Source organism: Rousettus aegyptiacus, unplaced genomic scaffold (assembly GCF_014176215.1).
Source record: "Rousettus aegyptiacus isolate mRouAeg1 unplaced genomic scaffold, mRouAeg1.p scaffold_m13_p_11, whole genome shotgun sequence".
Taxonomy (NCBI): domain Eukaryota; kingdom Metazoa; phylum Chordata; class Mammalia; order Chiroptera; family Pteropodidae; genus Rousettus; species Rousettus aegyptiacus.
Window position 1 is genome coordinate 55,357,363 of NW_023416286.1, and position 12,934 is coordinate 55,370,296.

General features: G+C 36.9%; 1 protein-coding gene across 1 annotated transcript in view; it reads left to right on the top strand.

The window, feature by feature from the left end:
• The window catches only part of FGF14 (fibroblast growth factor 14), a 548,307-nt gene that overhangs the window by 62,969 nt on the left and 472,404 nt on the right, over positions 1-12,934 (top strand). The gene's annotated exons all lie outside the window — the stretch shown is intronic.

The following is a 12,934-nucleotide window of genomic DNA, read 5'->3' on the forward strand; positions in this document are numbered from 1 at the left end:
CCACCAACAAAAATGCTAAAATGGTACTACATCTCAGAAGTTCCCTTGTTTTCATGTGGGTTATTTTTGAAAAATCTAGGACATCCTTCACATGATCATCTCAAAGATCACTAAAAAAAAACAGGACACATTTTAGGGTACAAAGAACAACGTTCAAAATATCTTAGAAAGCCAAATTATTTCCAGTAGAGTTCATAAGTACTGTGCATGAAAGACAAGTTAGATTTCTCATCATAAAAGCCTAATTCAAGTGCATAATTTTATCCCAATCTAATCTGTAGTGATTGGCAGTTCTTTGTAATAGATTATGAATCTGTCCAACAGGATGATGCTGAAGCAAGAGGGAATTTCTTGTTTGGTGTTATTTTACTGAGTAGAGCTACATCACACTGCTGTTTCTGAAAGGTAGACATCATCTGCATGCTTTGCTGCAGACAGCCTTTCTGGCTTCAGTAATTTATTGGTATCTAAGAGCTGATTTAGAAGGTGCACAAACACCATCAGGCAAGTGCTGAATGTGATGTCCTGAGAGGCGGGTTTCATTTTGTAGATTGTGTGCAAGGAGCATTTCTTTTGATTCACTGAATCTACCTACCTATATGTCTGTGAGATAGTACTAAGCCAGAGATGTTCAAATCAACTGAACATTCGTTTGACAAATAAACTTCAAAATAATTGTTTCAGTCCAAATCTATGACTTGGTTGGACCTGACTGCAGAGAGAGAAGCAAAGTGGGTGGATTTCTCAGCCTGGGCCTTTTGGTTTACCTTAGGTGGCCCATTAGCCTGACTGGAGCACACCCTTTCCTACATTATCTTTCTGAACATGTTTGGAGAGGCTGTGACTTGAACAGATGGCCTCGATATAGGCTTCTATGACTACCAGGCATGCCAAGCAGGCAGATGAGTGATGTGGTTTGTTCTTTCTCTTTTAAATTGCTGTCAGCCAGGAAAAAGTGGTGAAAATAAATCAATGGTTTCCTCCTCCAGACCCAGCATGTACCTTTCAGTCATCAAAATAAGAAACATCCTGTGGTGACTGTTGGGTGATTTCTCTGATGGGAGGAGTCCTTCACACACTGGAGATTAACATAACAAATGACCAGGTATTGCCTCAGAAAGAATTTTTTTTTTTTTTTTTTGACGGGGATCAAATGTTGGCATTGAATAGACAGCAGCAGGTTTGGAGGGAGCATTGTTTATTCACACCCAGATGCTTTGCTCCTTTGTGACTGGGCTCAGTATTTTTGGTAACTGGTCAGTTACTGTTTACATCTTCCATCAACAGGACACAGGAAATCATAAACGGGAATCACGCTGAACATCTCTGGCAGTGCTTTTGTGTTCCTACTGTACTGGAAACTGAGGGACCTCTTGTGTAACATCCATATTTTTGGCTCTTCGTTGAGTCCAAAGGAAACTGTATAGCAACGGACTCAGTTTTAGACCAATGACAAAGCTGTAACTCTTTAATTTTCAAAGGTTAAGTCGATCCTGAGCTAGGCAACTGTTAACAGTCACATGTCAAAAACTTGGTCCTAGATCACAAGAATATGGGATCTTTTGTTTTTTTTTTAGATTTGAACTATCATTGTATTAATTCTAATAATTAATATATTAACAATTGACCCTGAACTAGGCTCTTTTATGGCTCAGTTTCTCTTTGTTTGGAATAAAGACCTCCCCCCGCTCCGCCACACACCACCTTGCTTACAAATCTGTAAGTCAGATTCTCGCAGATGCAAACTGATATTTTAGTTATAAATCACAGGCATTAATGTGCTTTCAAACAATAAACATTTCCCATATGTGAGAGCCATGTTGGGTTAAGGTAGAAGGAAAGTTTTACTTTTTGGAATGAATCTGCTATATATATATATGAGGCTTTTCAATTTTGAACGCTTCATATGGACCGTGGGTGGCATGTTGGATACCCCAAGACTTACTTAGTGCAATATGATAATCTAGTTCCCAAATTTTACATAGCTTGACACATAGAACTGGTAATGTTTCTAGAAATACCATAAATAGAAATATTTTCATAAGACCTTTATTTTGTAATCTGTTTTAAGTTGTCTCACTAGTTAACTAGAAGCATTTTGGCACAGTCAGGTCAGAGAATTAAAGATGGAACTTCTGGTCTTATTTCTGATTTGTTTATAACAGCTCTTTTTTTGAGAAATATCACTTTTCTTGTCTCTTCATTGCTACTTAAAAAAATATATGTGCAAAATAATGTTGTCTAACTTGCAAAGCTTTTTTTTTCGGGGAGGGGGATTTCTTTTATAAATGCTAAGAAACTTACATGTAAAAATCATTATTAATAACTGAAATACTTAGAACTGTCAAGAAAGATGGCAGTGTTTCAACCAGCCCTTGGGAAGAGACAGGTCTGCCGTGAGTTAGTCATCATCTGCGGATGATGTATTTGAGGACATGATGCACAGCAGTTGAATTTATAAAAAAAAAATGTTGGTAAAGCTTTTTCTGGAGAAGTCATGGATTGCAGCCTCAAATCTGGGAAAATGGAATTTTCCCTTAGCTTTACAAATGTGGCAGAAAGAATTCTTATTGTTTGACATTTTTGGATTTTCATTAATCTCTCTCTCTCTCTCTCTCTCTCTCTCTCTCTCTCTCTTTCTCTCTCTCTCTCTCTCTCATTTCCCTACCTCACACACATACATACCCACTAAAATCTGTGATAATTAAAAATGCGATCTTAGATTTAAGATGTATTTGAAAATGTTTAGATATAAGGGCATCTCAGAATAATGACTGTTTTACTTCTGCTGCTTCATTCATATATTTTCTTTAGGGAAATGAGCAGTCAACTATTTGGTCATGCTTAGCCTTTTGTTCAATATACATTTTCTATTTATTGAAATAGAATGTGATCTTTAGGTCCCCAAGTCCCAGGACAGCCCTGTTAGTCTCAGCACAAAAAACTAAAAAGTTTCTCTTCTCATTTTCCTACCCCTATAAATTATAGTTGTACATACCCTTAAGTTGGTAGAAACTATTAAGTGTAAGTACAAAGGTGAGAAAAATGAGACCAAAGAGGTGAAGTATGTTATTCAAGGAGAGTTTAGGCAGAGCCGCCACTGGAATTCAGGTCATTTTACTCTTAGTTCAGTTCTTGCACAGGTATTTATTGTGCTCAGTGCTGTGCTCGTTGCTATTTCTGTGCCCTTTCTATTTATTATGCGGCCCGCCTGTCTCCGCTGTGGAGGATTTGCTCTATAGAAGTTACTTTTCTTTTCACAGGGGAGCATTTTCTCCATGTCCATTTTCTTCATATAGACTCAGCAGACTTCCTCAGTCTCCTCATTTATTTTAGAAAATTTATTTTTAATTATAGTTGTCACACAATAGTGTACTAGTTTTAGATGTAAAACATTGTGGTTCATACCTTATGAAGTGATTACCATGATAAGTCTCGTAACCATCTGTCACTGTATATAGTTATTATGATATTATTGACTATATTCCCTATGCTGTACATGACTCAGTTTTCTCATTTGTAAAATGAGGGTGTTGTACTACTGACTCCAAACTTTCTTGATTCTATCGTTCTTTAATCAGTGATACATGAAAATACATTTGAACCCTGAACATCTTTCATGGTGCATTTCATGTAGCTTGTGTTCATTGCATTATGTTTTACTTATTTTTATTTTACCTTGTTATTAAAGGCAGCATGAGAAATAATGCTGTAATGTCTGTTGGTGATACAGTGCTCAAAATAAAGGGTTTTAAACAGATGATTATGTTTTTCTTTAGGTCCTATGTTGTGAACGAGCCAGGTTTCATAACTCTGTTGTGATTTTTTGTGCCTTTTCAGGTGGCGTGTGTAGGTATATATTAGCATCATCATCAGCTCTTGTCTTCAGGGCCCAGCAAAATGTGAACTTATAAAAGTGAGGCAAAAGTTTAGCTAATAAATGGACGCTGATGATACACATATGTTACAGAGTAGAACATTTCCATTTTGGGCCCAAGGTATTGGGATTATGCTAATATCCAGAGTAGAAACAAAAAGCCATATTCTTAGGCCGATATGCAGACACCTGGCATTCTTCAACTTCGGTTTGATGAAGATACTTGAAATGTGAGCATAAGTGCTGGGAAGCTAATTATCCACTTGATCGTTTTTCAACTTGAGCTTTCAGAATTTTGCTGCGTTTATCTTATACTAGGTTGAATTATTATTTTGGTTTAACACGTGAGCTGAACAGAACCTTCCTTTTAGATCTGCTTTCTTTGGGGGAATAATTTGGATTATTGTCTTGACCTTTCATTCTATTTGGAATCTACCGATGCATAGTTTATCTATTTTAGTCTTCATGGACCTTCTCCAGGATGCTGGCACATGCATTTTCTCATGCATTTTTTGTGTCTTTTTTTCCCTTTCCTTTTTAAATTTATTTTAAAATGTAAGATTTATGTAGCACATCATATTTTAAAATGCTTCGTAATAATTTTGAGCTGTTTCCTTGTGTGCTTGTTCCTCTTGTCATCTCGACCCTTTTTCATAACCAATGTGATAATAGATGAGCACTTTTTTCTCCTGTCAGGATGAGGAAATGGCGCTAAATATGCTATTCACTATCTATTTACTAATCATTAATTTGTCCCCAAAATAATTTAAAAGGCTAAATAAATGATAAGAAGGAAGTCAAAAGTGTGGCTTGATTATACTGATAGTTTTTTTTTTTTTTTTTGGCATTGTGCAGTTTTGCTGACATAGTCTCACTGGAGAAATTTCTTTTCTCTGGTTGTTTACATTTGATGGTTTGCTTATTATTCCTGGACTCCCAGATTACTCTTTATACTTGGCATTTAGTTGTTGTTTGAGATTATGCTTTAAATCTTGAATTAAACAATATTCAGAATGATTGTGATAAATCTCACATTTCAGTCTCATAAAAAATAGAGACTATCAGTTTTCCTTTCCTCTCAAGAATGCCCAACCAGAAGCACAAAGGCTGTTTTTTGTTTTGCTTCTAAGCATCACTTGCGTTTGTTGGAGCAAGCGTGAAAAAATAATTGGCATTTTAAACTTATTGAACACTTATTGTTTGTTTATACTGGGCACTCTTTATGTATACTCAGGGTACATCGGTGAACAGATGGACAGAAACAAAAAATATGTGCCTTCATTGAGCTTATATTCAACTTGAGGTGGGTAGGGAGAAATAGACAACATAGAAAAGCAAATATAGGTAAATAAGTGTAGTATATAGTGTTATAGAGAAGATAGTAGTGTTGTGAAAAAAACATAAAATAGGATAGGTGTGATTAGGAATGCTGGGGTGAAGGTGAGGTTGCAAATTTAAATTTTACATTATAAGATCAGGGTAAGTCTCTTCAAGGAGGTGACGGCATTCACCACAACACTATTTGGAAAATGGAATTACAGGCAGAGGGAACAGCCTGCAGGTGTTTCATTGTACATTCAGACAATACCAGGGTGTCCAGAATGGCTAAGTGATGTGAATAAAAGGGAGTGTGATGGAGAAAGGATCAGAAAGGACATGCTTATCAAAGGGAATAATCTGTCTAGGAATGGCGCAAAATGGTATCGTAAGGACTGCCGCTATCGTTTCTTGTCAACAAAAATAAAAAAATAACTTCATAGTAATACTTTTCAATAATAAACTTGGTCTGACTGGATACTCTCTGCTCCTTTTCAATATTCTTTGGCAAAAACAATTCTAGCTATATTTAAAAACCAGTGCAATCTTTGCATCTTTCCCTTGTGTCCTTTATTCCATATTTCCATAGGGTGATATTTGAGAGCTGTTTCTGGGAATCTGGCCCTATCACTTCTTGTTGGGTTCTTTCACTCCCTTTGAGCATTTTCTCTTTGATGTATTCTTTGATTTAAAAAAATATATATTTTAATATGACTGCTGTGTATATGTGTGCCTGTGTATGGTATGTGTGTGTATGTGTGTTTATGATATTGGTTTGAAAATCACAGTAAAGTTTCAAAAACATCACCTTTCACATTTCTAAAATGTATCAACAGAAATAGCAACAAATATCAATTAATGGTTAGCAGAAAATATGCTAGAGTAAGAGAACATGGTGGGTTTTAATGATTTATTTAAGTATATTAGTGTTTTTAATGTACTTAGACAATGCAGAATTTCTCGTATGAAAGTGTAATATGTGTCTTTAATAGAAAAAACTGCGAATGGGCAAGACAGTTCCTTCATTTAGCTTCAGTTTTCTCACATGTAAAACAGGGCTGATAACCATTTAGCCAGTGGTTTGGAAGATTCGAGATTCCATGCATCAGTGTCTTGCATGGTGTCTAAGCGCCTAGTAATGCTACTGCTACTACTACTACTACTACTACTACTACTACTACTACTACTACTACTAGTACTAGTACTGACATTTTATGTTAATGTTTAATGTTTAAACCATTTTGTTAAAAGCTTTTCATCTCATCCTCCCCAAGGACCACTGGCATGAAAGCTCCATGGGGGAAGATGTCTCATGTCTATGGTTCACTGTCGTATATCTAGAATAGAGAATAATGCTTGGCATATATTAGACACTGAATACCTATGTGTTGAACGAGTGAAAGGAAATGCTCTTTTCACAGATGAAGAAACAAAGGTTTGGTGAGATTGTATAAATCATATATAAATGACCAAAGGGGACATTGAATAAATGGCAGAGTTAGAATTTGAACTTGGGCAGATTGACCTCAGAGCTCAAGTGCTTAATCATGACACCAGCAGGCATTTATGAGTGTTATGTGTATGCAAGAGAGAGTTCTCTTCTTTCATTCCTTTAGGTTCATAGATTCTCCTTTCTATTTTTATCTTAGGGTGAGAACATGTATTAGGCACACTGAATTTAATAGCTATGATTATTGTCTTTAAGTATACAAATATTATCATGTCTCTCTCTGTTTCTCTTTTTCCTATAATGTCAGCCAAAACCAAATATGGTGATGCCTCCAAGTGTGTGCATGTGTTCACATAAAACAGTAAAGGCACAGAGCACAGACACATGTGGGCTGCACACTGAGGTCCTCTGAAGATTTTATGCTATGTAACTCTTGAGATCCCGTTGAGCAGTAGTTTGAAGTCTCAGGGAAATAACCACTGATCTGGACTAACTTTGTTTCCGTTAGTTGTATGTTATGAATGGGAGAGCAGCAAATGAATTTTAATCCCCCCGTAGGTAAAACACTTTGTTGCTACTATGAGGTTAATTTTATTCCAGACTTTTTTTTAAATGAACAATAGGATGACAGTTATTATCAGTCACATTTTTTTTCAATGTTCAACGTTAAAAAAAACAGAGTCTGGTAAAACTGCTTATGTTCACAAAGGAGATGATAAAGTTTTTTTTAAAAGAAAAGATTTTTCTAATTTTAATCTGGATTATATACAAAATCAATTTCATATAATTCTGAGAGTTTTGTCCTTACCAATGTCATATCAATACTTTTTGAATAGTTAAACCTGCTTTTTTATGTATTTATTTGTTAGATAACTCACAGTAAGGTTATGAAAAAGACTTTTTAATGCTACTCAATTAGCTTACTTCATCAATAATAAAGACAGAAACAAAATAAAAAAGAGCAGTTTAATGAGATATAGAAAACATAGTTATAAATTCTTTATAACTACATATGATCCTTCTTTCATTTGAAAACTCAGAATTCCAGGTGTTAGAGAAATATGTGACTAATGCAGCTTAAATGGTCTCAAACTGACAAGTAGCCATTTTTCTCAGTATTTCTTATGTACCGGAATATGTCAAATGCTGACGCAGTAGTAACAATTTATAAATTAACATTGCAGCAACTTTTTTAACTTTACACTTGGGCAAAAAATAGAAAAATAAAAATCCCTGGAATCAATGCTAACCAAGTTTGTGTTATAACAGAAACCACTGGGCTTCTTTGTCACCTTTATGCTGTTTGCCAGTTTAATTAATGCTGACATATGGATCGATTTGTGAGAAAAACAAGAAGTCAAAGTATAAAATTTCACTACCTTTTTTCCTTAATATCACTTTTTTGTTTGAAGATAAACTGGGAGGAGTTAGAGATTGGACAGAAAGGGAATGGATGTATATATATTTCTTTAATAGGAATGTGGGATTCGAACATATATAATGCCCATTTTAGGAATGATTTTATACATATTTTAGTATGAAACAACAAATGTATCAATCTTCTGACATTACAAAAGTTCCATGTGGGCTTCTGTTTCATATTATTCTTGCAAAGCTAATAATGACAGTTTACCTACAGGAAATTATATAGGGAGCAGGGAAGGAGATATTTGGGATAATTTTTTTTTTAAGAGTATGTGCGTCTTAAGAGTCTAATCAATAGTAACTGAAATACTCCATCTTCATAAATACCCATAGCTCACCACCATTAAATTCATCGCAGTTACGGGATCCCAAAAACCACAGGGATATATTATGTATTGACATTGCGATGGACAGGCCTAATAGGTTTTTTCCATTTATAACAAATTTGTTCCTATACTCCATGCCAGGCTATATTTTGCTGATTTCCTCCATTACCATGGTGAGGTCTCAATCTTGATAGTAAAGCATATTTCAGGCAATTATATTTTAAGGTTGCTAAATTGCAGGTATTAAACCACTGAATTAACTGCTCAAGGAGTTCATGGCAACACTCTGGGCATCTTGGCATGATATTTAGAAAGCAACATGTAGGTGTGTTTAGAAAAGTAATAAAGCGCTTCCTAGAAGATATATATCTGCAACCCATTAGCTTTTCATTCTAGTGAGTGCTGGAATGGAAAGGGCTTGGTGAGCCACCCTGTGTCCTAGTGTTCAGGTGCCTGTCTCAGATCCCAATGTTCCTGGGCTCAGTCTAATCCTGTGTCAGTCAGACCGCCCAGATCTGCCTTGGGAAATTTGATCTGTTCCTGGGGTGGTTTAGGTTGAAAATTTTTTTAGAAATTTAAGGTCACTTTAAACCTTTGAGTTTGAAGACAGTTAAAATGTAAAGTGGGGAGGAGGAGGGGTTGTTAATTAACCCGAACCAATTAATAAGGATGAACCATGATTTTTTTTTTTATTAGTTATAGAATCACAAACTACTGGAATTTTGCTGATTATGAAGCAGATGTGGAAACCAATTTTGTCGTATTTAGTAAGCTCTTCCCAAAATATAGAATACATTGAGGCCCAATCTAAATTAGTGAAATGTAAGTACATTTTTGCAGTAGTCCAAATTTTGGTTACCTTCACCTATAATAATCTCAAATGCACACACGCACACTTTAAAAAATAAGTATAGAAAAGTCTAATAACAAGAATTTATTGAAAATTTCCATTAACTAGCATCTCAAGATTCACTAGTAAATGAAAAGATGTGATTATAACATTGCTGAGTTAATACATTTCAAATTCATATTTATAAATTGAGAAAACCATATTTCATGTATTTACACTGTTAATACATATTTGTTCACCTATGATTCCTTCGAAATTGTTCATTGTTATGTGGTAGCTCCAAGTTAACCAAAATCCCATTTCCTTTATCTATACCATAGAAATTAAAACAGTACATATAACTTGAATTTCCAGTTATGTATATGTGTATTCATATTCGGCAGTCAAGAAGAGTCTGCTTAATCTGCTTATTAACACTGAATCAAAGAATATTAGAGCTATAGAATTTAATTCAGTTATTTTGTTGATGAAAAATGGGATCCATAGTAATGAAGGGGTTTTCTACAAGTCATGAGCTGTTTGGAGGTCAAGGAGAGACTGCACTCTGGCTTGCTGGCTTGCAGATTGATGTCAGGCAGAAATAAAAAATTTTAATACTGTGAATGGCGTAAAGTTTCTCTGTGTTTTAACTGTACCAACTACTCAGGCTGTGAATTGAGCTCATATCCGATAAAGCCTGTTTAGAGTACATACTAGTTCCACAGGGAGTCTGTTTTATGTAGAGTTGCCTGGGAATTTGGTGGAAGGAGCAAAGGGAGTAGGAAATGAGGTATCCCTAAGGGTTTCGTCATAAACACACACCATTCCTTCATCGCATGCTGCATTGCTGTTTTCCAAATTTCAGCCGCATTCAAAGGGACGCGATTTGTAGGTGTGGGGCATGTAGGTGAGTAGATAGAGGCCGGCAGCATTTCTCCTTGCTGCCAGGCTTGTCCTTGCAGGTCCCATTTCAAAGAGCACATGCTCCAAGTAAAAGCACTGTCATGACTCCAGTCTCTTACTGTGAACAAGCAAACCCAATCCCTTTCCTTTCAGATTGTATGAGAGAGAATGAGTCTCCCCAAAAGAGCAAATGGGCATGAAAAGGCTAAGTGTAGACACTGAAGAGAAACTTGGCCTAGTCACCACTATTCCAAGTCACTTGGCCTAGTCACTCGAATCCCATGACAAAGGTTCAGGATGAAAGTATATGGCTGCTCCAGCACAGCACGGACGGAGTGCATGCTGGTGCTGCATTCAGAAACGTCTGCAGGATCAGGACAGTGTCTCCACCTGCATGAACACAAGGTTGCCTGAAACTTTCACTACATAATTCTTATCTTTGCTATCTGTGAGACTCCTGAGTGTTGCTTTATTTTTATTTTTTATTTTTGTAGCTAACAAGGCTTTCACATAATTTCATTTCATGCTTACAGTTTGGGTAGTAGAAATCATTCTTTTCTTTTGCATTAGTGGCAAGACTGGTACTGAAACTTACGACTTCTGGTTAACTCTCAAACCATTATTCTCTGCAGTTTCCTATAGCTGCTTTGGGAGGACACATATACACACAGGCACATGAATAAGTTTGAATATGGAGACCACACAGGTGTGTGTCTGTCCACAGATCCTGCCAGAAAAAAACCTTCAACATTATGTTTTGGAAACTATAGCTCAATGGAAATTTGGCGATATCAGCAAGGTGGCTTTTATCAGTTTCTTTCTGTCTTTCTCCACACACAGACATGCTCATACATACGTACAGTGTTTAACACATACATAACTATATATCAGTCACTATCTTTAGCTAATGTCTTCCAAAAAATACACAGTGGTCATCAGCATAAGCCTATTGCTTCAGAGTTGAAGGAAGGACACATGCAACCTGTCATTTGACTTGAGTGCATGGAAAGTGCCTATAGATCCAGGACTCTTCTGATGTTGCTTGTATTTAAGTTGCAGTTGTAAACAATTACAGCTATTTAGCTTGTCATAGTGACAAAGTTGTTTTCTCTTCTCACTTCATGATAGCTGTAGCCATGTGTCATTCCTCACCACACAGCTGCCATGCTGTATAATATCTGTACTATGTGCAGGGGAGAGCATGTCCCAGAGAGACTAAGTGGCATCACTAAAACTCCTAAGGCTGGGAGCTGGGCACTTCCAGGACCTTGTTCCTAGGTTTCTCTTTAGCATTAAGAGCCGAATGATCTTTAGTGCGATGAATGATGGTGTCTGAGCACCTGAGCAGAGTGGGAGGCATGCTTCTCAGTCCAGGCATGGGATTTCCAGCCTGTGCCAGCTATGATTACACATGTAATTGTGCATCTAAATTTAGTCTACCATTTGCATATGTAATTAATTATAACATAGTTAGTTCTCTCTGGTCTCTTTTTCGTAAAATTTGGATTACTCAGACTCTTATCTGACACTAAAATCTTTTTTATAAGTATGTATGACATTTTGAAGAATAAGATTAACTGCTATTTATAGTCCTCTAACTTCAAATTCAGAGCCCTCTGCTGTAATCTGATAGTTAAGAGTGCCTCAGTTATTCAGGAAACAGTCTCAGAAACGTTGTCACAGCACTAGCATCTCTTCTGTAGTGTTCGGTGTTCAATAGTGATCACAAAACCCATATCACCGCAAACCAGATACTGCTTTATCACCTCAAACCAGATGAATAATCTCTGTACTTGGCAAGGCTTATGCACTCATTTTTTTCATTTATTTAGCACACATGATATTGAATATCAATTCTCTGTGTGCCAGACCCTGCCTCAGGTAATTCATAGGTAGTGCTATTTATCGTCCTCATTGTTATGGATTGTATTATACCCCTCAGAATTCATATGCTGACGTCTAAACCCCAGTATCTCAGAATTTGAACCTTGTATGGGAATAGGGTTGTTACAGGTGTAATTAAAGACAGTGCTATGCTAGAGTAAAGTAGACCTTTAATCCAGTACGATTAGTATCCTTATACAAAGGGGACGTTTGGATACAGACATGCACTCAGGGAGGAAACCATGTGAAGATGAAGGCAGAGATTGGGGTGATGTTTCTACAAGCCAAGAAATGCTAAAGATTGCCTGAAACTAGGAAAGAGGCAAGGAACAGATTTTCCCTCAGAAGCCACAGAAGGAACCAACCCTGCAGATACCTTGATCTTGTACTTCTGGACTCCAGAAGTGTGAGACAAAAAAACTTTCTGTTGGATAAGCCCTCCAGTTTATGGCATATTGTTACAACAACCCTAGGAAACTAATATAGCCAGCTGCTCTCTGCCGGGAGCTTGCAGTGTGCAGGGAGCTCCTGTGTGGATAGAGTCCAAATTGAATTCTGGATACTACCAGTCACTTAAATCCACCCTGCCAGGGTGTGGGAGTAGGAGGTTGGGAAGTGGGGGGTGGGTGGACCAGAGGGCGGGATGCTGGTGCTGGTGCTGGTGCTGGTGCTGCTGCTGCTGCTGATGGAGTTGGTGGTGGTGCTGCTGGTGGTGGTGGTGCTTGAATGGCTTATAGGAGTGCTGAGGTATTTATCCTTTCAGCTCTCAAGGTAAGTGGGAGGGACCTGGGTTGCTAAAGCCCCCAGCCTCCTTTATTTACTAAGGATACCAAATACTATTATCAGTTTTTATGTGAGGTATGATGGTAAATAATGGAGAGAAACCAGTCAAAGCAACTAAAGAAAAATCAAGTATGATTGGG